This window comes from Macrotis lagotis, chromosome 1 (assembly GCF_037893015.1).
Source record: "Macrotis lagotis isolate mMagLag1 chromosome 1, bilby.v1.9.chrom.fasta, whole genome shotgun sequence".
NCBI classification, from domain to species: Eukaryota; Metazoa; Chordata; class Mammalia; order Peramelemorphia; family Peramelidae; genus Macrotis; species Macrotis lagotis.
In genome coordinates, this window is record NC_133658.1 from 32,478,369 (window position 1) to 32,502,431 (window position 24,063).

A 24,063-nucleotide genomic window follows, 5' to 3' on the forward strand; every position below is an offset into this window, starting at 1 on the left:
TGCATCAGAGAGAGCTCTGTGAGCATAGATGTAGCATATCAATGTATATATTGCAGAACTGGGCTATGTAGCTGTGAAAGTAATATGCAAATAGATTCAAAGAGTAAAGGAATCAAATCCATCCCTGGCAGCCCCAGGTACAGTAGCCTGCACAATCTGGACACACTTCCTCCCATTCTCACTCTCCTATCTCCCTCTCATCAACTTTTCCAAATGTTTCTCCATTTCATTAAAAATCCCTTAGCCAAATATTCATGTGGAGCAAGGATAGAAGACAAGATGGAATGAAAAGAATTAACCTGTTAATTAGCTTCCTCTCATTCAATAGACTCACCCAATTAGTTTCATGGATTTTCCTTTTAAAAGAGAAATGAAGATACCCCCACACACCCCAAAATATCCAACACATCTCTTAACTTGATTAACAAAATATCAGTTCAGACTGCTGCAGAGTGAAGGAAAAAAAGACTGAAAAGAATTATCACTTGTCTGTTTAAAGACTATTTGTAAAAACATATGCAAAGTATTGTTTGTCTAAAAGAAGTAAAATGATGCCATCACATGGTTCAGGTTAGCCATGGGTCATGAGGCAGGTATTCTCCCATGAGATGAGGTCCAAACAGTAGTCAAACAAGGGTCAATGATAGAAAGTTAGGTTCATTGACAATGGTACAAAAAGAACATTCAGATAGCCCCTGCCCTCCAGGAACTTACAGTTCAGTTGAGGAGCACATATAGAGGCCAAATAAAAGCAGTAAATCACCATATGAGAGGCCAAAAGGTAATGAGGTGAGCTATAAGTATGTATTAAGTGCCTGCTATAAGTTTTATAGGGATTAGACTAGGTTCTAGACAGAAATATAAAGAATGAAACAATTCCTACTATTAGATAAGAAAACAAGGAAGGAAAGAAATAAGGGATGAGGAAGGAAGGAAAAGAGGAAGGAAGGAAGGGAGGAAGGAAGGAAGGAAGGAAGGAAGGAAGGAAGGAAGGAAGGAAGGAAGGAAGGAAATAAAGGAGGAAAGGGAGGGAGGAAAAAGAATTGTCTATGATCACCTCAGTACCACCATCTTTTTCATGATCCTCTGCCCAGAAACATGGGAATCATTGCCAGAAACTTCCCTTGCCACCAGTCAGCTCCCGAAAAAGGATCCAGAACCCTCAAAATTCTGGAACTTATAGGATGACCAGATATTCTAGAATCTTTTTAAGGTCTACTACTGAGTCATCAGCTTCTTCTGCTCAGTAGACAATAAGAAGGTGGCTTATCATTTCAAGACCTGAATATGCCTTTCTTGAAATTGATTTTCTTTCACCTTCTATCAGGAAAGAAAAAAATTAGAAGGAGAAGTGCCAAAAAACTGGACCAGGTTCTCATAGGCAAGATATGTGTTTTGGAAGTTATATGTTCTACATTTCACCTTTTCTTCTGGGATCAGATCAAGGGTGCCCCCCCCATTGTACCTTATCAAAAAGCTTTGTGCCAAAGAAGAAGATGAGCTATATGCAGTGACTCTCATTTTCAAGGTCTATTTTTGAATCATCAGCTTTTCCTTCTCAGTAGCCAATAAGAGAGTTGCTTATCTCATCACCCCCAAAGAATTAGCAACCAGGAACTTTGTCATTGCCAAGTCACCCAAAGGCTGAATTAGCACAAATGGTCCAAAAGAGTTAAACAGGGCAGCTCTGAGTCAATCCCTGGTTGCAATAAGTATGGAGCAGGATTTGAAGGAGTTTAACAGATAAACAGAATTTATCTTTTAAGGATTGAGCAGAAAATTGACATTATCATGTTGGGTGCTTGTAAAGACCCCTGGGGGTTCATCAATTAGTGAAGAATTCACATGGCTCTATGACCCAAAGGGTAAGGCATGAACTTTAACCCACAAGTTACTGCAAAGGGTTATAAGTAAATTCACAGAGTTCTGTAAGGAGGCAGCATGGTAAAGAAAGTCTAGGAAGACAACTGCATTGCAGTTGTACTGTGAGAAGAGGCAAAGTAAAGTTTAGGAAAAGACAGGAGAATAGCTGCAGGACAATATTTGCAGCTGGGGTGGTAAGAGCAGCATGGCAGAAGAAAACAGTAGTTACCGTTGCAAGAGTCTTGCAGTCTGGGCTGAGAATAGCCTGTCATAGAGGAAGGACAAAGCTTTTAACGGAGCCTAGCAAGTTGTCTGTTTTGGGATGAATTGGAGGAGGTTCCAATAGTGGCTGACACCTGAACATGACTGGTGTAAGGCATCTAGTTAGGTGAGGGGAGCAGAGTGTGTGGTACATTGTAGGAGAAGGGTAAGAGAGGAGTTGGAGGGGAAGAGTTGAGGTTACTGCTATTATCTCAGAAGATTTTCTTCTCAGAATGGACTGAGGTCTATTTAACAATGGGAAGGAAATCAGAAGCCTATGGGAAAAGGCAAGCTAATACAGATAATATTTCCTTTCAACAATCAGATCTGGGTTTAAAGAAATCATTTGGGAATTTTGTGGAAGAAAGACTAGAGAAGGAAGAGAGTTGAGACAAGAAGACTAGTAAGGAGATTGATCAGTAACATGAAACTTGGGTGAGCAGAGAAAATGGATCAAATAAGAAAGATGTTGAGGAGGACACAAGATTTGGCAATTGTCTGAAAATAATAATATTTCAAGATTTATAGAGCACTATACAAACATTATTTTATCCTTATCACATCCTTAAAGAGGTAGGTGTAATTACTATTTCAATTTTAAAGCTGAGAAAACTGAGGTTTCCTCAGGAAAAGAAAAAAAAGTTTCCCTGACTAGCTTCTCATTTCTCAATGATTAAGAGACGCTGGAGCACCCATTCCCATTCTTCTCGAGGCCCTTTCTTCTTTCCTGAAGGATCCTCTGGTATTGTAAAGAGGCAGGTCCAAATTTAAGACAAATCTTTGCCTGGGCCTGTTTTCTCATCTGTAATTTTGGGAGATAGAACAGTGGATCTCAAAAATGCCTTCCTACCATACCAATAAAACTATCAAAAAACTACATTATCGAACTAGACAAAATAGTAACAAAATTCATCTGGAGCAACAAAGGGCAAGAATAGGAAGGGAACAGATAGAAAAAAAATGTAAAGGAAGGTGGCCTAGCTCTACCAAATCTAAAACTAAACTATAAAGCAGCAGTCATCAAACTGCCTGATACTGATTAAGAAATAGAGTAATAGCTCAATGGATTAGGATAGGTTCAAAAGAAACCGCAGTAAAAGACTACAGAAATCCACTATTTGACAAATGCAAAGACATCAAATTCTGGAATAAGAACTCACTATTTGACAAAAATTGTTGGGAAAATTGGAAAATAGCATAGTGAAAACTAGGCATAGATCCACATCTCAAAGCCGATACCAAAATAAGGTCAAAATAGGTACAGGATTTAGACCTAAAGAGTGACACCATAGATAAATGAATAGACCAAGAAATACTCTATCAAATCTATCAAAAAAGGATAAATTTATTACAACCAAACAAAAATTAGAGTATATTATAAACTGCAAAATGAATGATTTTGACTATATGAAATTAAAAGGAGGTTTCTCTAATAAAATCAATGCTGCCAAAATTAGAAGGAAAGCAGAAAGCTGGGAAACAATCTTCACAGCTAAGACTTCTGATAAAGGTCTCATTTCTAAACTATATAGAGAATTGCATTGATTTTATAAGGTTACAAGTCATTCCCTAATTGATAAATGGTCAAATGATTTGAATAGTTTTCAAATGAAGAAATTAAAGCCATATATATACATACATATATATATATGTATGTATATATATATATATATATGAAAAAAGCTCCAAACAATTATTTATTAAAGAAATGCAAATTAAAACAACAATGAGTTATCACTTCACACCTAGCAGATTGGCCAAGATGATAAAAAGGGAAGATAATCAATATTGGAGAGGTTGTAGGAGGATTGGGACATTGATGCATTGCTGGTAGAGTTGTGACCAGATCCAACCTTTCTGGAGAGCAATCTGGAATTATGCCCAAAGAAAAATAAAACTGTTCATTCCCTTTGACTCAGCAATTCCAATTCTAGGCCTATATCCAGAAGAAATTACAAAAAAATGGAAAAGTCCTACATGTTCCAAAATATTCATAGCAGCTCTTTTCTGGAGTGGGAAAGAATTGGAAATTGAGGGCATGCCCATCTCTTGGGGAATGGCTAAACAAGTTATAGCACATGAAAGCTATGGAATATTATTGTTCTATAAGAAAACATGAATGGTTGGGCTCTAGAGAAGCGTGGAATGGTTTACAGGATCTGACACTGAGTGAAGGGAGCAGAACCAAAAGAATAATGTACTACACATCAACAACAGCATTGTGAGAGGATCAACCTTGATGGAAGCAGCTCCTCTCAGCAATTCAGAGAGCTGGGACAACGGTATTTAACTGGTTATGGACTATGTTATCCCCATCCAGAGGAAGAAAAAAAAAACAAAACAAAACAAGACATACCAAAAAAATCTTCAGAATCGATGAACACTTTACAAAAAAAATATTTCATATGTATCTCTTTTCCTTAATCCTAATTCCTCATACCGAAAATAATTAATCTGTAAACATGTTTATCAAAAAATATGCATGTACAATGGTAACCTGGCTGTTCCCTGCTAAGGAGAGGGAGGTGGGAAGGGAAGGTGGGAGGAAATTTAGTAACTTAAAAATATACATATGTATATAGATGAAAATTAATTAATAAAAAATGACTAAAATAATGTTTCCCAACTTTATGATCTTATGATCTTGGAAGAGGAGATATATCCCTGTACAGCTCATTAGAACTCTTCCAGAAACTTGAGGGACAAAAATAATAACTGACGTTTAGAAAACTGTGTTAAGGTCAGCAAAGCACTTGACAGTCATAATCCCATTTGAACCATGGGAAGAAGGTTGCATAGGTTCTATATATAGTACCCATTTCACAAATGTGGAAACTGAAGCCTGGGAAGCTGACTTACTTACTTACCTGAGGTTACATAGCTGGTGCCAGAGGCACATTTCAAAAAAAAATCCTATTACTCACAAAATCTCTCAGTGGAGATTTTTGGAGGCAAAACCTCAGCAAACAAGTTATTTAAGTGATTCACGCCAACATTGCTGGTTACTTCACTAAGTGTTCTACCCCAAAATTTATAACCTTATTCATCTTTTCCTCTAAGGTAAGAAGAACATTATTTTTTATAAATGACTTTTTTGTCTTAATTTCACTCAGCTACCTAAGATACAAGCAAGAAGCAGGGAGGGGGGCTGGTAGTTTGCTTACTCTAACCTGGGACAAGAATTCAAAAATGTCTGCTATAGCGGATGGTAGAATCGAGCGATGGAGGATTTTAGGGACTCGTCAGTTAGAGTTGTGTATGTCCATGCCATACCTATATTACTGATCCTCTCCCAGGTACAGCAACAGTTTTCCCCAGGACTGGTCACTCTCCCTGCCCCACCCAAGCTGGGACCCACAGATTCTCAATGTATCCTGTGGGGGAGAAGGAAAAGATGAGCTACCCCTCTGCCTTTCATTCCCACTCTACCTTTTAAGAACAGAGGAGAAGAATTAAATTCCAACTTGGGAATTAAGTTGCTTTTTCCCCATTGGGACTACACTTGGACACCAGTGGAATTCCACTAACCCATAGCATTACCCTGAGAAAAATCTAAATATCCCAAAAATAGAAGCCTAAAGCCTTTGGTCATTTAAGGAGAGTTTTTCCCTAGTTTTCTCCTCCAACTATTTTTACATGACTAAATTCAATCTCTCCCAAGCATCCACCTCACCCAGGAGAGGTTTCTGTTGATATTCTCTCTGTTGTCATCATCTTAGTCCTGAAAACTCTGCCTCTCAGTTAAGGTTCCATTACTTTGTGCTAAATATTCCTAGTTCCTTCTAATAGCTCTTCATTAAAGTATGATTTCCAATCTCTGTTGCATCTCTTCATGTTCCTCTGGACTTTCTCCAATTTGTCAATATCTTGCTTAAAATAGCAGGCCCCAAAATGAGCACAATATTTCAGATGTGGGCTCACCAATTGAGTACATCGGGTGCATTTCCTCCCTTGCTCTAGATGGTGTGTGCTTTTTTTGTGATCAGAGCCAAAGGCAGAAGGAAAAGATTTTAGCAGTCCTATCACGCTTACAACTCATAAAACCTGTAACTCATAGGATCTGCTCTGTAACCACACACATACACACACACACACACACACACACACACACACACACACACACACACACACACACACACACACACAGTGGTTCTTTAGTTCTGCTGCTAATTTTTTATTAATGATTTTATTTATTTTGCATTTTACAATTTTCCCCCTAATCTTACTTCCCTCCCCCCACCCCCCACAGAAGGCAATCTGTCAGTCTTTACATTGTTTCTATGATATAGATTGATCCAAATTGAGTGTGATAAGAGAGAAATCATATCCTTGAGAAAGAAACATAAAGTATAAGAGATAACAAGATCAGACAAAATAAAATATCTGTTTGGTTTTTTTCTAAATTGAAGGCAATAGTCCTCGGTCTTTGTTCGAACTCCACAGTTCTTTCTCTGGATCAAGATGGTATTCTCCATTGCAGACAGCCCCAAATTGTCCATGATTAAATGGAATGAGCAAGTCCATCAAGGTTGATCATCGCCCCCATGTTGCTGTTCAGGTGTACAATGATTTTCTGGTTCTGCTCACCTTACTCAGCATTAGTTCATGCAAATCACTCCAGGCTTCCCTGAATTCTCATCTCACCCACTTTCTAATAGAACAATAGTGTTCCATGACGTACATATACCACAGTTTGCTAAGCCTCTGCTGCTAATTTTTTAACCTCAGTAAAGGAATTTCTATGATTAACCCCTATTAAATTTGAGCATTTGATCTGATCCACCCTTCATACAGTAGACATACTAATTTGACAGTTCCCAATCTAGGTTTTTGTTTTTTCCCAGCTGAACAGGATCTCTCAAATCTTGGGATCACTTGTTCCTTGACTCAGTCTTATTTTAACATTTTTATTTCAAGTTTTGAGTTCCAAATTCTATCCCTTCCTTCCCCTTCCCTGAGATGGTTATGCATATGTAACTATGTATTCCTTATAAGTCATTTTTACAAGATTCAAATAAAAGAAAAAAATTAAAGTGAAAATAATTTGCTTCAATCTGTATTCAACTATATTAGTTCTTTCTCTGAAGGCAAAGAGTATGCTTCATCATGAATCTTTTGGAATTGTCTTAGATTATTGTATTGCTGAGAATATCTAAGTCACTCATAGTTCATCATTGAACAAAATCGCTGTTTTTCTATACAATGTTTCCCTGGTTCTGTTCATTTCATTATGCGTCATTTCATGTAAGTTTAGTTTTTTTTTCTAAAATCATCTTGCTTGTCATTTTTATAACACAATACCTCAATTGATAGGCATCCCTTTGATTTCAAAACAACCCTGAGATACTCTGACACACTAGTCAGATTGGCTAATATGCCAAAAAAATAAAATCTTGGATTTGGGGACGGATGTGAGAAAACTGGGATACTAGTGTACTGTTGATAGAGTTGTGCACTAATCCAACCATTCTGGAGAAAACTTTGGAACCATGCCCAAAGAGCAATAAAACTGATCATGCCCTTTGATCCAGCACTATCATTACTAGGTCTATGTCCCAAAGGCATCCAAAGAAAGGGGAAAAGACCTATTTGGATAAAACTATATATTGGTTTAGTCCTAAAGAATCCATGAGTTATTAGAGTAGGACTGAAGAAAGGTTTTATGTGTTGTTTGTGTGTTTGTGTGTGTGTGTGTGTGTGTGTGTGTGTGTTTAGGGGGGAGGGAGATGGAGAAAGAGAAAACAATATCACAAAGAAAAATAATTTTGTCACTTTAGAACTCTGGTCAATGAAATGATAAACCAAAATGCCAGAGAACTGAAGATGCAGCAAACTACCTACCCTCCTGCTATAGGGGTAATGGATTTAAACAATGAATGAGACATACTTTTTTAATGTGGTCATTACAGGAATTTGTGCTAAACTACGCACATACATTATTAGGCTCTCATGTTTAGTTTATTTTCATTATTCAGTGGCAGGGAAGGAAAAATGGGGGCAGATAATTGGGAGAAGGAAGAAGAGGAGGAACAAAGAAAGAAAAAAAGTTAAAAGGAGAAAGAGGAAGAGGAGGGAATAGAAGAAAAAAGGGGGTAAAGGACAAGAAGAATGAAAATCAAAGAGAATGAAAAGCTATTTTTACCCATATAGACTTACAACATTTTGCAACATAAAATCTTAAGAGTTTTCAAGAGTTAGTGAGAGGCCATGTCTGAGTCTTGAGTTGAGCCAAAATCTTTTTGACTCTTCATTGATCCTTTCCTGCTATTTTGCCATATGTGCCATATTTTGCTTTTTATTATAAATCTATGTATTTACATTTTGCTAGATATTAATTTGATCAGTAATAAGTATAGGGAACTACTAGTGAGGAAAGTCCCTCTAGATATACAGATCACCAATTTTTGCTTACCTTGTAATCTCAGAGGATTACCTAGAGTAAAGAAAGTTTGAGTGAAGTGTCCATGGTCATACGACTAGTATGCAGAACTTCAACCTTCTTGAGATGAAGGCCAAAATTCTATTCTGTAAGCACAGCAAGTCTCTCATATTATTGGATTCCTAGCTACACCTTCATGTGTATATAGTTATCTTCAAAAAGACTTTAATCCTCTACATGTTTTTTATATCCTCTAGTGCCTGACATGTAATAGAATCTCAATAAATACTTTGACTATTGATATATATATTTTCCCCTTTCTCAATGTAGTTCCCTGGGATTTTATTGGATTAATATAGAAAATTAATAAGAAATCACCTTGATACTGAAAAGCAATGTACAAATGGAAGGTATTATTGATGAGGTATATATTAGTCTTAATTATTCTTCCAACAATCAAACCAAAGTAGTTATTCATAAATGTCACATTTTAATTGAAGAAATAAAGAAAAATACACTTTCATTGAATCTCCATGAAATGTACTTGGTAAAGAAACAGCAGTTCATGGTGGAAGCAGAATGGGATTTAAAGTTAGGAGACCTAGAGTCAAATCATGACTTTGCTTATAATTTGCTATGGGACTTTGGGCATATTTCTTCTCTCTGGAACTCAGTATTCTCATCTGCAAAATAATGGGATTTGACTAAAATACTTAATGATCCTTTTCATCTTGTTTTTTCTTTCATAAGTATAAATGACTTTGAAGCACATTCCAAGACCACCAAAGATGGAGGCACTCACATGGGAGATGCCTGCTTCTGAGTAACCTGAGTAATCCTGCAGTAGCCTATCATGTTGTTAGAAGGCTTTTTTCACTGACTGTGTAGCTAGAACTGTGTGTGTCTTAAAATCCATTTGACTGAGGCATGGTCATTCTTTTTTTAACAATGGCATCAATTGACTAAAATCCTGTTCACCAGCAGAAGAAGCATCATTCAGCAATGTGATTGGAGAAGGGTCATCTAGGGCCCTGAGAAATGGGCTTAGGGTTTTGATCTTGTTGAGCCCAAGATTCCAGACCAGAAGTTGTAACTAAACCAACAAACTATCTCTGAGAAGTTCTGGTCCTAGAATTCAAGGCCCAACGGAAATTTTCTGAAGTCTCCATCTAGCAAACTAAAGAAAAGGATCTGATTGAGGTACTATCTTCACCACTTAATGAAGTCTTTTTCTTTCTTCTGGCCCCTTTCCCTTCTGAGGATCCATGCCTTCTCTCTTGAAAGTGGCAGTTGGAAGATCTTTCTGAAACTCTCACCGACTCTATCACTCATCAAGGAATCCTTGATGTAGTCTGATATAGAATTATATGAAAATAAGGTTGAGGGGCCTCTACGTGGCTGAGGCGATAGAGCACTGACCCTGGAATCAGGAGAACCTGAGTTCAAATGTGACCTCAGACACTTCATAATTACCTAGCTGGGGGATCGTGGGCAAGTTATTTAACCCCATTGTCTTGCCAAAAAAACATGAGCTTGAGTCTAATTACTATGGAGATGAGTAATTTCATAAGGAAACACAAAGTAATAGAATGGATCCCTGGTACATGTTCCTTCTCATCTTTGCATCAAAGAATACACCATTTCCTTCAGGACTCAGCTTTAATACTAGGTAATGTCCATCAATCAATTTCTTAAGTACAATAATGCTTGTTGATGAATTGATGCTCCCTGTAGGATCTTTGGCAAATCAAACCACTTTAAAGGTTTATAGAAACAGATTTAGAACTAAAAGGGACTTTAGAGGCCTTTAAGTTCACCTCATTTATTTTACAAAAGAGTAAACTGAAGTCCACAGAAGATAAATGACTTGCCCAATGGGGCAGCTCGCTGCTGCAATAGATAGAGCACTGACCCTGGAGTCAGGAGGACCTGAGTTCAAATCTGCCCTCAGACACTTAATAATTACCTTTCTGTGTGACCTTGCACAAGTCACTTATCTCCATTGCCTTGAAGGAAAAAAGACAGTAGAAAATGCAAAGACTTGGAGAAAGAGGAGCTTTCTCCATATAAATCTCATAAAGTAGGGAGAGTAAAAGTTCTGGCAAAGGCAACTAACACAAAGATAATCACAATAATAAGGGACAAAAGGAAATGAATGGTTGCCCATCCTAACTACTACCCCCAAATGCTTAAAGATTATTATACTACTGGATTTTTTGACTGGATCAAAATGTGATTCATTGATAGAGGAAATGCCCTCCAAAACTACAATTCCGAAATTCATCTATAACTTGTCATTGACAAGGCAACAAGATACAGTAAAAAGACTATTGAATTTAGATAATCTACAATATCTGGGTTCAATCCCTTTTCTATCACTTAACCACTCTGCCTCAGTTGCCTCATCTGTAAAATGAAGGCATAACAGAGAATCTCCACAGTCTTGTCTGCTCTAAATGTATTGTCTTCCAAGAGCTCCTTTGACTTCCCTCCCCCTTTTCAATACCAAGAAATCACTGTCCTTGCCACCTAATAATTTCAACCTTAGTTCATTTTTTTCCTTTCTGCTTTAAAGTCCTAATAAGTTGGGTCACTCCTAGAAGTAGGTGGCCAGTAGCAACTGGAACATTGCGCAGCCAGTATCATTCTGATGTCCCCGCACCCAGAACTCGTCCTGCATTCCCTGCCACCTTCCTGGGCTATAAAGTACCACCTTCCCCAGTGCCACATGCCTTTGCAAGTCTCTTTGACATTATCACTCACTGCTGCACACCAAGTAGGGCTGCTTTGTTGCTGGCTGTTAAAATGGAAACTTTTTTATGGTATATCTAAGCCAGAGGTGACACAATTAAATGAAACTATTTGTCATATAAAATTTAGATCAGCAGGAATTAAACGTCAAAGAAGTCAGGATTGACAGCCTCCACTGGGTCATAAAGATTCTAAATTAGTCCTGAGAAGGGTGTCCTTTCCTGGGCCCTAATAAACTCTCCTCTATCCAGGACTATTTTCAAAAAGTGCCAGAGGAAGATCAGACCCTGGAGATCGCCTTGTCACTAAGGGAAGGCTGGACACAGGGCTAGGTAAAATAAAAACATTCCTCCTACCAGAAGAGTCCATTTTCCAGGGTGTATAAAGGGGGAAATTTGGGTTAGAGAAACTGTTTCAAAGGATCATAGATCTAAACTTGAAAAGGACCTTACAGGTCGTCTGGCCCCACCCCCTCATTTTCCAGTTGAGAAAGACCCAGAGAAGTTAAGTGACTTATCCAAGGTCACAACAATAGTAAATGCTAGAGGGAAATAAGCTATTTGTAAGTTCCTGGCTTCTTTTCTTCCTAAACAGCAGAGATAGCATTTAAAGTTACATCTCTACCCTTGAACTGATGCTTTTTCCCCTCTCAGCATCCTGGTAAATTGCTCCAGATGTGCCTTCCTAAAATGTGGCACCCAGAACTGAAGACACAATCCCATATATTTTCTAGCCTGAGCAGAGTATAGGGGGTCCATTACTTCCCAATTCCTGAACACTATGAATCTCCATGAAATTTTAAAAAATGCAATGTTCACTTTCTATTGTCATATAATAGCATTATTGTGGGCTTTCAACAAAAAAAAGGACAGAAATCTATTTGGAAACATAAGGTATCAATAAGAAAAATTTATTTTGTTGATTTGGATTTAATTCTAAAGCACAAAATGTATCCTAATCATAACTGAAAACAATATAGTCCTGTTAAATTTGCAAAATACACAAAGTAATCCAGTTTGCACCCATACACACATGATCTGAGATGCAGGATCCAATATAAGAAGCAAAAACTTGCTTGGGAGAGAAGACATTCTTCATTCCCCTAAAGATGGGTTAGAGCATCTTCTTCGCCATGGATGGAAAGTCACAACACAATGGGTGACATCTTTAAAACCAGAGTGGGATAATCTCAATCTCTCTCCATCCAAGGAGAAAGAGCTTGTCTACATACAGCATGGGCACAATGCCCTAAGCTGAGTGACCCCTCTCCCCATTAGAACCCAAGCTAGGTATCCTAGAGAAAATCTTGGACTTTTGGTTGGATGTATTTATCCTTTACAATTCTAAATTCATATGGAGATTAGGGGAAGTCCCTCACACATGGTAACTCCAGTCATGATGACCTTGGATCCAGGATGCCAGGCTGGACATGTTTGCTAAACCCACAGGAAAGCCATGAGAACTCAGGAGAAGGGGCAGGGACCAGCAGTTGGACTTGGAATTTGGTGAGAATGATATAATATAGGAACTGAGTGAAGTTATAAATCTAATTCTCTCCCTTCTCTCTTAGCATGTAAGTATTTGTGCTCAAGTGTTTGAGTTGTGTCCAACCCCGACCTCATTTGGGGCTTTCTTGTCAAAGATGATAAAGTAGTTTATCACTTCCTTCTATAACTCATTTTATAGAAAAAGAACTGACTCAAAGAGGTTTAAGTGACCTGCCCAGGGTCACATAGCTAGTAAGTGCTGAGATCATATTGGAACTCAGGAATATCAATCTTTCAGATTTCAGACTTGATACTCTATCCACTGCACCACCTAGTTGTCATGGGGAATATGATGCCCTCCCAAGTGTTGGGAATGATGGTGGGAGGCTTTGTATGTTTTCTCATGCCTTTGAAATAAATAAATAAGACTGATTGACTGTTAAGTGGTTAAATGGAATTGAAATCTAAAATTAAGGGAACACAATCTGCGAAGATTTGAGCCAATGGCAAAGACTACTCAATCCTATTAAGGATATCAAACAACCTTCATTAAGTGTAGCATACCTGGCCTTCAGGTAATGGTACCAGAGTAGCTATTGCTCCAAATACATTTTCTCCCAACAGTCCTGAATTTAGACCCTAAAAGTGATGATAATATTATCACCATTTTAGATGGGGAAACTGAGGTTCATAAGAGTAATATGGCAGCCATGAGTGAGGATTTGGACCCAAGCATTTCTGACTCCAAGTCCAGAAACCCATCCATGATCCTTTACTTCATCTCCCAAAATAAACATGATACTTTCCCAATAAACCTATGAAACATTTCATGAAAATATTATTTTCCCCCTCTTATATCTGAAAAAAATTGAAGTTTAGGGCAGTTAAGTGACCTTCTCATAATTACTCAGCAAGTCAGTAACAGAACTAAAATCCAAGGCTTCTGATCATAAGACCAACACATGCCTCTCTGAGGAAATTCTGAAAGGTACTATGCTCCATGACACAAGCAAGAGTGCATGAGAAGATTGAACTAGATGATTTCTCAGATCCTTTCCAGCTCTAATCCATGATGAAATGATGATCCTGTGACCAGTGAGACCAATGTGCAAGCCATTTGACTTCTCTGGTCCTCAGTTTATTTATCTGTAAAATGACAGATTGGACTAGACAATCTCTAAAATCCTTCCAAATCTGTATCACAAAATTTCAAGCCCTTTGAGGTCAAAGACCATGAACACTATTTCCTTACATGCTTCCCAACACCCTGAATAAGATCAGAAATGGAGCACCCATCCACAGAGTAAAGAAGCATATAATACATATGTGTCGTTTGAATGTTGTATCAAAAAATTCTTTTAAAATTCATGGACTATGTTCTGTAGTTACAGAGACTGAAACTAAAGAAGGATTTCTCAATGGGAATATTTGAACAAACTGGATATGAATATAAAGATAGAGATAGAGACAAGACCTATGATTTACTTAGCATGGGGACTCCAAAGTGAGGAAACCCTCTCTACCAACGCAATCTTAGAGAACTGCTTGGAGTGCAGAGAGGTTAAGTATATTTTTCATAGCCGCCCAACTAGTATATGTTTCTATTGTTCAATTGTAGCCAACTCTTCATGCTCTCATTTTGAGTTTTCTTGGCAGAAATACAGGAGTAGTCTGCCATTTCTTTTTCCAGCTCATTTTACAGATGAGGAAACTGAGGCAAAACAAGATTAAATGATTTTCCCAGGGTCACAAATATCTGAACCCTGGATTTGAACTCGAGAATTCCTGTCTCCAAGACAGGTGATCTATCTACTGTTCCACCTAGCTAAACAGTATATGTTAAGAGGTAGAAATTAAACCTAGTTCTTCCTGGCTGAGATCAGTTTTCTCTAGACTGCCCTGGGCTGCTATTGCATGGTAACAAAATGACACAAAGGAATTCATGGAAATATGGGATAGTTTGTATAACAGATTCAAAAGATTGGAAGACTATACCTTGATGACATCCATTGAATGAAAAAGTCCCTCAAAGAAAACTGATCTGAGTAATTTTAAAAATCATTTTGGTCACAGTAAATAAAGAGAGAATTAAATGTCTCTCACTCCATTTACTATAGAGGTGGAGGGGGGGACGTGATAGAATGCTGAATGATTTATCTCATATAGTCAATGCATAGGTTTGGTTCAATTCGACAAGCATGTATGGAGAGCTGTGCCATGTCATAAAATCAGTCATCAATTAATAAACATTTACACTCTGTTTATTACCACTATGTACCAAAAATTATAGTTAAGGCAGATCTAGAGCTGGAAGAAACCACAGAGGTCATCTTGTTCAATTCCCACATATTATAGATGGGGAAATCGAGGCCCAAAGAACTTAAGTATCTTGCTCAAGGTCATACAAGTAATAAATATCAGAGGCAGTTTTGAACCCAGACCCAGGAATCTACTATCAAGCATTTATATTAGGCATGTGAGAATCAAACACAAAGGCAAGGAATCATTTAATAAAGGGACAAGGGAATGAAATAAAAGATAGGGAGAGAAAGCAAGAATGACTATAATGTTGTCCAAATAAAAGGCATCAATACATGTTATTTTTTTCAATCCTCAGGTTTGAAGAAGCTGAGTTTAGACAGGTAAGGGCTGTATGGATTTGCAGGGGAGGGTGCCAACACAGTGAAAAAGAAGCAGCTTACCTGGCCTCCCCTACCCTCTCTTCACAGACATACACACAGAGACACAATTGCAGTACTTTGAATTAATCACTGAATCCAAGTGCAGACTATCCCTGAGGTTTGCACCAAGTATTGATGTCTCTGGCTCTAAGAAGATGTTCCTGGCAGACTCCCCACCATTTTTGTAATGATTTATTCTTTAAAGAATAATAAAAAGAAAGGCAGCAAAAATGATCCCATCAAGCCCTTTGTGTATGTGGATGCTCCCCTGGCTCCCTCTTCATTAATTACACATCAATGCCACATCTGACTCCCTGACACCAGGTCCAGATAAAAACACCATGAGAGAGTGCAAGGAAGAGGGCGACATCTCAGCATCTGGACAGGTTCCTGGAGGCTTCTGGGATCCTCTGGGGCAGTGACAATCACAAATATAAACTCTATGGCAGAGAATTTTCCGGTCCCCACAAAAAGAAAAAAAATGAAGCCCCATTCCTAAAGAAGGAAACTGCTGATTCTGGGGACTGGAGCAAGGTCAGCATCACAGATCATAGATTTATAGGGACCTTAATAACCCATCAGGACTAACCTTCTATTTTACAGATTAGGAAATTAGAGAACAGAAAAATTAAGTGATCTACCATGGGTCAAACAGCTACTAATATTTCAGGCAGGATTTAATCTTGGGTTTCTCGTGGCCACAGGTCCATTGCCCTATCCACTTTGCTACCTAGGTACCTCCTGCCATGCTTAATGACTGGAAAATCAACCAGGAGGATTACATGAGATTGTTCAATTAACAGACATTTATGAACCACCTGCAGGTCACTGCACTGGGTGCTAGTGAAAAATCTAAGCACAAGCCCTTCCTTCAAAGAGTTTACACTCTAGAAATGGACATGAGGACACACATAACTATAATTACAAAATAATGAAAGCAGATTTGGTATTTAAAGAAATGTTAGGGATTATGTATGCCCAGGTCCCTTCATTTTACAGATTGAAGCAACTGTGGTCTCATGAAGAAAATACCTCATCCAAATGCATACAGCTAGCTGATAGATTAAATGAAATATACAAGAGAGCCTCCCTACTATCAGAAGTGAAAGACCAATTATTCATAGGACCATAGCTGGGACTTACACCAATCATAGGATGTTAGATTCAGAACTGGAAAGCAACTCAGAGGCTATTTAGTCCTCTTCTCATTTTACAAATGAGGAGAAAGAAGCCCAGTTGACTTGCCCAAGGTCATACTGGATAGACCAAAACAAAATCATTTGCCAAGAATATTTTCATTAATCAAAAGAAAGCAGGATGTTCAAAGATGATCAGATATCATCATAGTGTTGACCATAAATGATGTCAACTAGCAATTTAGCAACCATGACCCACCAAAGTCTTTGCGTTCCAGAGGAGTATGTTTGCAGAGCTGAGTAGCATAGACCATCATGTAACAGACTCACTTTGCCCTAATACTGAAGCCTTGCCACCAAATATTACCATGCTGCTGATTAGTTCATGGTGAAATAAATTAGTTCATCACCATAAAACTATCATACTGATGATTAGATTGTTGAGTGATAGGTTTAGTTTAACCCTAACAGTCAAAAGATTCAAGAGACAGATTAGCTTTACCGTATTGTCACAAATTGATTACCAATCACATTACTTCTCTGCCTGGCATTACTTCAATACCTAGGTACCTCAATTAGATGGAAAAGACCATATCTAAAAGGCAAAGGTTTCCCACTATATCCAGATCAACATCAGAAGTCCTGTTTCCTATGGTAGCAGGTCACTAAGTATAGAGGGATCTGGAAGTAGCAGTAAGAAGGCTGCCTTTGCACAGCATTTCCCTCCCTTTAATCTAAATCATATGCAAGTCATGTCATCATTCATTTGATGCCATGGTCTTCTTCAATTATGAGGGACAGCAATCAGATCAGGACGGAGGAAAATTTGGAAGTGGAGTTCTCTGACTCCAGAGATAAGCTTTTTTCCACTGTGCCACACTGACTCCAGTTTGGTGGTCCATTCCACATAGAGCTCATTAAATACTAGGTTTTGAAAGTTTGGCTAAGATCTAATCCATCAAATTAATTCTCATGAGTCCCTGCCTCATGAATTGTACTTAAAAAGCCCAAACTCTATTATTAGTAATTGCATGACATCATGTGGCAGTAATGAAAACAGATAGTACAGAGGAGGATAAAATTCATGCAGTAGAGGAAGAGAGAGCTGTGCTCAAATCCAAGACCTTGGTTTGAATTTTGCCTCTGGCATTTACTGGGTTAGGTGACCCTCAGAAGATTACAGAATCTCTCAGTTCTAGGGATCTATCTAAGATTATAAAAGTTGCAAATAAAGTGCCAGATTGAATTGGTAGAAGGAATTCCCTCAACCATTTTTTTGTTCAGTCATTTTAGTTGTGTTTGACTCTTTGTGACCCCATTTGGCATTTTCTTGGCAAAGATGCTGGAGCAGTTTTCCATGTCCTTCTCAAGATGAGAAGATGGAGGCAGGAGCAGCTAGGTGGTATAGTGGATAGAGCTCCCACCCTGGAGTTAGGAGGACCTGAGTTCAAATCTAGTCTCAGACACTTAATCATTGCTTAGCTGTATGACCTTAGGCAAGTCACTTAACCCCACTGCCTTGCAAAAACCAAAAAAAGAAGAAAACTAAGGCAAATAGGGTTAAGTGACTTGCCCAGGGTCACACAGTTAATAAGCATCTGAGGCTAGATTTGAACTCAGGAGGATGAGCATTTTATCCACCACTGACCCCTCAACCAGAGAGTTCTCTATACCAGTGAAATCAACAGTCCAGTTCCTATTCATTCTTAAAATCAGGAAAGCATTATTAACACAACACACTCAAAAATTTCATTTCCAAAGTACACCCTCGTCACACTGTGGTCCCCAGCAGAGAAGTTAGTGCGATTTCTGCATTCTCACTTCTGCAAATAAATTCTCAGGTCCGCTTTTCCAGCAAGAGAAAAAAAAAGAGCAGGAAAATTTGTTCTGGATGAAAATGCTAACATCCTAGTGCCTGGCTGAGTGCAATCTCTAATACTGAAGTGGTGAAGCTTTAGCATCAGAAAATGGCAGGTAACTTAGGAGTAGTCTTGGGCACACCTTGGGAATCTCAAGACATGCCACTGCCAATCAGTGCCACACGGCTGATTCTAATGGCTGCATTCTCACTTCCACAGTGCTCTCTCTGCTTCTACTGGCCACAGGGATTATAATCTGGATTAGAAATAGTTGCCACAAGCACTGTCCTCTTCTTCGTTCTCCTCTCCCTCTTCCTGCTCCTTCCCCAAGACTCAGTCCTCCTTGCATTTAATGATCCACAAATGTTTCCCAGAACACAGAATGTCTCCACTCTCATATCCTTAGGGGAGCCCAGAAGAATATCAAAGAGGATCTTCTCTCAAGATGTATTGATCAGCTATGGACAATGTTATCCCCATCCAGAGGAAGAAAAACAAAGCAAAACAAAAGAAAAAAAGAAAAACCAACCCTTCAGAATCTGATGAACACTTTATAAAAATTGTCTCTTATGTATCTCTTTCCCTTCATCTTAATTTCTCATGCTGAAAATAACTAATATATAAACATGTTTATCCAAAATATATATTACAATGCTAACCGGACTGTTTACCACTGAGGGGAGGGTGGGAAGGAAGGGTGGAAGGAAATTTTATAACTGAAAAATATCCACATGCATATGGATGAAAATAAATAATTTTTTTAAAAGATTTATTGATCACCTATTTTGATTAATGCTTTGGATTGGAATAATGAGTGCCTCTTCTCAATTTCACTTCTCAGTCATACATTCTCTGTAGCACGATAAGTAGCGAAACCAATAAGGCTCAAAGAATTACTCACTAACAATTATTAAAGTAGCTAAAGGAAAGCGTTTTGAGGCTTGTCATAGAGCACCAAGCCAATCCTCACACAACTTCCTAGAGAGAAGGTAGCTTGGCCAAGGAGCTCAAATATTTTCTTTTCAATCCTTGTTCAGTCTTATAGATTCTTCATGATCTCATTTGAGGTTTTCTTGACAAAGATACTGGAGTGGTTTGCCACTTCCTTTTCTGGCTCATTTTATAGATGAAGAAACTAAGACAAACAAGGTTAAGTGGCCTGCTTAGGGTCAAATACCTAGGAAGTTTCCTGAGGCTGGATTTGAATTCAAGTCTTCTGAGCCCAGATCTAATGTTCTGTTCGCCACTGTAGCACCTAACTCTCCCGCTCAAATATAACATATGACTTTAACAATATACATTACGAATTACATATAATAAAGTTAAATAAAAATTGCATACAGTATATTATTTATTAAGAAAAGAAAAATGTAAACAGAGAAAGTCCAAGTCCTACACACCTGTAAATAATCAATAGAAAAAGATTCCAGTGGAGTCATCTCCCTAGAAATATATGAAAGGATGAGATTTAGGCAGTGATATACTGGGAAATATTTAAGAATTTTCTTTCTGGAGTGCAGGGGGGGAGGAGCAAACCCCTAAATTTAGGCAAACTAAATGAATGGAAGCCTGCTCAAACATTTTCATCCTTTTGATATATTCAGACTCTCCTCAAATCAAAATTGCTTGACCTTTGTCCAGCCTCTTCCCTCAAAACCCAGTATTCTACAATTTTAAAACGTGTTAATTGCCTCATCAAATTAAAAAAAACCCTATTCCATGTTTCTGGAAAGTAGCCTGAGGAACGATAAAATAATTGAAGAATCACTGGATGGCCCAAAGATGACCATACACAAAAAATGAAAATACCCAAGATATTGTATTTCAAGAAATCATAATAAGAAGGAAAGAGTAGGGATGAGGAAGAATCTGACTATTCAACCTCATCCTCTTCTCAAGTTAAAGGAGAGAAGAATATCTACACCTATTTCAACAAGGAAACAAGAGAAAAAAGGAAAAGGAAGGAGACCAAGAGGAGAGGTAGATTAGTCTGGCTTACAATAAATTATTAATTAAGCATCTACAATTTGCCAGGTACTATACTAAGAACTGCAGGTATAAAAAAAGACAAAAGACAATCCCTGTCTGGGGAGAATTCATAAACTGATGGGGAATTCAAAAAGCAAATAAATATGTACAAATAATGCATATTCAAGATAAATAGGAAAGAAAAGGAGGCACTAGAATTAAGTAGGATCAGAAAAGGTTTTCCCCAGAAAGTGATTTGACTCTTAACCTAATCCTAAAATTGAGAGAGGGATAAGTACTAAGTAAAACAAACTCTAAAAAATTCAAACATATTCATACCGTTTTAAGGTAGCAAAGAATTGGAAGGGGGGCTTAGGTGGCACAATGGATAGAGCACCCGCCCTGGAGTCAGGAGTACCTGAGTTCAAATATGACCTCAGACACTTCACAATTACCTAGCTGTGTGGCCTTGGGCAAGCCACTTAACCCCATTTGCCTTGCAAAAACTTAAAAAAAAAAAAGAATTGGAGAAGGGCAGCTAGGTGTTGCAGTGGATAGAGCACCAGTTCTGGAGTCAGGAGGACCTGAGTTCAAATTTGATCTCAGATACTTAATACTTAGCTGTATGACCTTGGACAAGTCACTTAACCCCATTACCTTGCCAAAAAAATTAATTTCAGACTGAGGTGATGCCTATCAATTAAGGGAATGACTGAAATTATGGTATATAAAAATCACAGAATACTATTGTTCTGTAAGAGATATTGGAAAGGGTAGTTTCAAAAGAAGCTGAGAATAATATTTACGAGTAGAAATTTCTTATTTGAATTTTTCAGAAAATTTGTAGTTGGTTTTTTTTCAAATCTTAAATCCTGAAAAAAAATGAGCCAAGAAAGCATTAAAAGTTATTCTAATTCTCCTTTAAAAATTAAAAATTAACAAGCAATACGACAACAAATCAACAGCAAGAGAAAAGAGTTGGACACAGGAAGTTAAAGGTTAAGGTTGACAATTCTGGGAACTGAGACTGACGTATACAAGAGAGAAATGCCATTTCATCCATCTTGCTTGCAATTGTTGCCATGCTACAAATGTGTGTCTGTGACCCTGTCCTCTGCTAAAGGTGAATCAAATTTATTTTAATAAGTTTATATAAACAGTATTCTTTACACTAAATCCTATAAGGAATGTTTCAAGAAATAAGCTTTAGAAGCACAACAATGGACATTATGACATTGGAGTTCTGTGTAGTGTTGTTAACCTAGTCAGGGGATTTGAATTCTCCAAATATTAGGCAATAATGTTCACTGGCAATTTTTCAATGTTTTAATGTTCACTATAAACTATAGACTTTTTAAACTACTACTCAACTTAATATTTCTTATAAAAAAATTTAGACATGCATAATAGTGGGCAAAAAAATATAAAGAATATTGGGAGCATTTTATGAAAAATGGAATCAATCAGTTTGTTTCCATAAAAGTTATAAATCTTTGTCACAATATATTGAATTTCAAAATTATAAGAAAACATAGATTTATTATATTTTTAATGAAAATCTTTGAAACTTTTAGTATCACCCTACCCCCCAAAAGAAGTTCACTGCTATTATTAAGGTTGTTTATTAGAATTTCAAATCATGCAAATAAAAGGTTACAAAAATTCAAGAAAAAACATGATTTCAGGAATTCTGATTTTTCAATATTCAGACAAAGATTAATATTTGTCAGAAATTTAGAAACATTATTTGGGAAGTGAACAAGAGAATATTTTATACTTCAACAATATTATAAACTCAGACTTGAAAGAATAAAGTCCTTTGATCAGAATAATGAGCAACCATAATTTCGGAGGATTTGTTATGAAATACACTACCCATCTCCTGAAAGAAAGGTGAAGGACATGAGACAGAGGAGAGGAAGAAAGATACAGAGATAGAGATGAGACAGAGACAGATAAGATGGAGAGAGAGAGAGAGAGAGAGAGAGAGAGAGAGAGAGAGAGAGAGAGAGAAAGAGAGATGGATAAAGCAATGCAGAAATTGTTTTACATAGCCATGTGTATTTGAAACAGGTTTAGTTTTTTTTTCAGTTTGTGAATTGGAGGGAAATGGGCAGAATAGAGGGAAAGTGGATTTTTGTTCTTTGAAAAAAATTAAAATTAATTTTTAAAAATAAGGTATTAGAAAACTAAAATAAAAACTATTTCAATCAGGAAAGAAAAAATCAGGAGAGAGAGACAATGGCAGAAAACCAATAAATCCTTACTAATAGTGATCATGATAATTCCCTTAAGGAACACAGAGGTTTAGATCTATGCAGTGAAGGGAATACCCATGTGGATAAAATCACAGATCCATCAAAGCATCAATTTATCCAAAATGATCCCTTCTATTTGCATAGTATTTAGTACTTTTTTCCACAGTTTCCACATGTGTATATATACATATATATATATATATATATATATATATATATATATATGTATATATATATGTATATATATAATTTTACAATGGGAGAAATCAAAGTTGGGTGATTGAATTACAGAGGATCTGATTTAAAATCCTATTTATTTTTTCACTACCTAATTGACCTTAGGCATATCCCTTAACTTTCCTGGGTCTCAATTTCTTCTAGAAAAATGAAAAAGCTGGTCTAGATAGCCTATTCCTTTTATATTTAGGATTCTCTGATACTTTGATCCTATATGAGCCTCTTAACAGACCTAGCCAAGATCACACAGAGAATTAGCTTCCTTAACCTAAAGGTAACCAGGTAGTCTATTGGATGGAACTCTAAAATTAGAGTCAAGAAGACCTGAGTTTGGATAACTGAACAAGAATTAGAGTACATTATAAACTGTAAAATGAATGATTTTGACTATATTAAATTAAAAAGGTTTTACACAAATAAAATCAATGCTGCCAAAATCAGAAGGAAAGCAGAGAGCTGAGGAACAATCTTCACAACTAGGAGTTCTAATAAAGGTCTCACTTCTAAAATATATAGAGAATTGCATCAAATTTATAAGGCCACAAGTCATTCCTCAATTGATAAATGGTCAAAGGATATTGTTATAAATGGCTTGTGAATACATAGTCCAGAGTAATTAAAATAACACACTTTTTGCAAGGTGGAAGAGGGGTGAGGAATCCCAGAAATGGAATTTTGAAAGGCTTTGTTCCTGCGCCTTCATGCCAATCGTAGGCTGGAGTCACAATCTAATTGATACATTGGTCCCCATACATTTTCCCCTCCCTGCTCATTATACTATCGAGCAAGAACAGCTATGTCCTTGAGCATGTGCAAATGAGAAGTTCAAGACCACAGGTTAACTTAAAAATAGATGGAAGACCTGCCCTAATCGTTTTGATTAGATTGAGGTTACCTATGGGTATAGGCAAAAATATAGGCAGAGCCTAGTCTTTGCAATGTAAACTAACAATTCTCCCTTCACATTCTTGTGGAACCCAAACACTCACATATCACATATCCTCATAGATATGAATAGACAGTTGTCAAATGAAGAAATTAAAGCTATATATATAATCATATGAAAAATGTTCTAAATCATCATAGATTAGAGAAATGTACATTAAAACACCTCTGAAGTATCACCTCATACCTATCAGATTGGTTAAGATGAGAAAAAAGGAAAATGATCAATGTTGGAGAG